The following is a 3,283-nucleotide window of genomic DNA, read 5'->3' as shown; positions in this document are numbered from 1 at the left end:
ACAAAGCCATATTTGAACATTCCTTATATTTCAGAAAAGTAACTTTAGTATTCATTAGTATAAAACAAATCTATGAAGGTTGAGTTTTGCAGAAGAGATATAATGTACATTCTCAATCATAGCAGTGAAGCACTGCAAACATATTTTAAGTGCTGGAATATTCCATATTTTCTGTAAAATATACTTCGGAATTTTAGAGATGGCTATTAAGTGCTTGCCACTATTTGTTTGGGTGATTTACAAAACTAATGTTTTCACTACTGAAACATGGAATTAAAAACTCTTCAATTTTCCCATTAGCTGCTTAGATTATTGTCCATTGTGAAAAGCTCTCAAAGCCATATGAATAAAAGGAGGAAATCTTTAAATCCTATGACAGCAAGAAAATCACCTTATTTAAATCCTCTTTGTTATAACTATAGCTTAAGGTATTCAATGCACTGCTCAACACTGAATACATCTAGACCCCACAAAATTCAAGCTAAATTAGATATATAAATGTACATTTTAGTTGATGAGGAAGTAATTAAATGTCATTGACTGGAAGGACACTGGGTCTTATACTCTCTAGAAACAGATCACTATCTAGAGAATGTTACTATTTTAAAAGTCTAATTTTTTTTCAGTTATTTCCCTCCCCCTACACACTCTAAATAATATATATAAAAAGTCAGTCACTAATTCTCTGTTACCTACAAAATTAGCTGATTCTCTTTAGGCCAGCTACTGCTTTCACAACTTTACAGGCAAGTTTCACCTTAGTTTTTCAGGAAAATAAATCACACTAGCAAATACTGGAACATGATGTTCTTATTCAAAAATCGAGGCAATGTATTCTTAGTAAATTAAATAAAGCTTATCTTAAAAAAACCACTATCATTGCAAATGTATGGCTTTCTCTAACTGCTTACAAAATTTTTATAATTACTGTATTAATGAAATTTTATTTTGGTAAAATGATGTATTTCCTATATAACCTAAGGTCATCATAATAAAATTTATAACTTCAGTTACTAATAAACAGTACTACCACAACTTTGTTAAGAGTTGGAATCACCTAACGTTCAAATATTAGATGCTTTCCATTTTATCTCATTATGATATGTTTTATAAAAGAAGAAACCAAGGACTGCACACTAACACATGGAGGGACTGGGATTTAAAACCAGGTCTTCTGATTTCAAGGCCAGTGTTCTTTCGGTGTTTTCCTTTTACTTTCTGTTTTTTTGTGTTTTTTTTTCTAAGTCACTAATATGTATAGTTAAATAATCTCACAGAAAGCACATTCTGCAAAACAGAAAAGTGAACTGACCAATTTTTTACTAAAATAGGATTTGATTTTACAATCCTAAAAGCTTACTTGTTGGCACACCCGCTAACCTGTTCACTCATTCTTTGAGCCAGTAAAGTATTTACTGAGAACTGCAGTGGAAATACAATCCTGTGTAGGACAAACAAGATCCCTCCCCTCATACAACTTAAATTCTGGTGGGGAAAACAAACTAAATAAAATAATCAATATTATTATTATAAAGGTAGCTACTTTCATCACTGCTCAGTTAAAAAGTCTTGTAGCTAACTTTATGATATGGAAACAATCAAGGTCTAAGAGCTATTTGAGACAATAAAACTCTAATACCAAATATTCCTCTACAAAATACCAAACTGACTTATATACCTTATTAAATGTATGCATACTTATATACACACACACACACACACACACACACACACACACACACACATACATACGTAATATCTATACAAAGAGCTCTATGTTCAATGAAAGATAAATTAGTTCCCAAACTAGTTAAAGTCCTCTCTGAGGTACAATAAAAATTAAAATAATTGTTTCTCTTCTCAACTCTAGCACATACTTTTTGTTTTTGATTTATAAAGTTTTATTTAAAATACCATATGAAAGTATATATCTATATATTGTTTATTGTAAAAATATAAGTATGCCACTTTCAAAGGTTTGATGAGCTATTACCATAACAGAAAACATCTCTAGTCAACTTTATAACTTTCTAGTACATATTTTCTGTGATAGGATAATATTCTTTATTTCAAGTACCAATGTATAAACTGTAATAGCACTATTGCTTTAGTATCTTTTAGGTACTGAGGTTACATTATTAACTGAGTTGTTGAGCTATGTCAGGACATTTGTTCAGTTTGGGTCAAACTGGCTCTAAACTATAAACAAACAATGACGGGTTGGGTTTTTTTTTTTTTTTTTTTTTTTGGTAATTTTGACCATAAAGGGGGTTTTGGGTTTATGCCAAACTGATGTTTTATCAGCAGAAATCTGTTCCTCAAAACAAAAACATCTGTAAGCAGATTTAAACATATAAACAGACATTAACTACACATGTAAGTAATGGGATTATCACAATCCTGGATTGTAATTTACCATGAATAATTTAGTGCCATTATTTAATGGAACAGTTTAAAATAATCTTTCCTTAGAAAAAGACCAAGCTTTATTTAAAAATCTTTATCTTCACAGAGATCATTTATCAATATATGTTAGGATAATGATATTAGAAAAACCTAAGGATTAAAAAAGAGGGTTTGAGATTAGAGGTTTATAGAGTAAAGATTTAGTAGCATATGTCAAGGTTGATGAAGCAAAGCTTCTCACAGTCTTGTGAATGTGGGAATTTGTTGAATTTCTAGTTTCTCAATGAAATGAAGTATTCATGAATTATAAAATGGCTGCTATGCTTTGCCAGCAATGTAGGGAAAAGTGGGCAATTTGAGAAAAGCATTAAAAGGGAATGAGAGTTCATAATCTATTGGAAGAGATAAATCCCTAAATAATGGATATGAAGTTATAAAAAAAGGTAAAGATACAATATAGAGATATGAGAAATCAGTTATGAAAAATTAATTTTGAATAAGGAGATGAAGTAATTGAAGGGAGAGGGACAATCAGTTAAAATGAGGCTGGGGACTGACACTAAACACCAAGAATATTAGGGAGAAAATAGAAAACTTTACATTGGGTCATCCCTGTGACTGCGTTAAGGCACCTCATTTGGCAGGATCCACTCTTGAAGCTTTGCTAGAAGGTGAACGATTTCTTTTCCTTTAAATTTGATATGCTACTAATCTTCCAAAATTTACATCAAGAATCAGTCACTCTAATCATTGTTTTCACTAGTACGTGAAAACAATGGAAATTATTAAAATAGAAATGTTAAAGAAAGATTTAAGGTAAAAAGGTTCCAAGTCGTGTTGAACAATATTTAGCATCTTAAGGTATGAAATAATAGAA

This window comes from Galeopterus variegatus, unplaced genomic scaffold, assembly GCF_000696425.1.
Source record: "Galeopterus variegatus unplaced genomic scaffold, G_variegatus-3.0.2 Scaffold3074, whole genome shotgun sequence".
Classification (NCBI taxonomy): domain Eukaryota; kingdom Metazoa; phylum Chordata; class Mammalia; order Dermoptera; family Cynocephalidae; genus Galeopterus; species Galeopterus variegatus.
The sequence above is the reverse complement of the archived record's forward strand: the minus strand, read 5'-3'. Positions refer to the sequence as shown.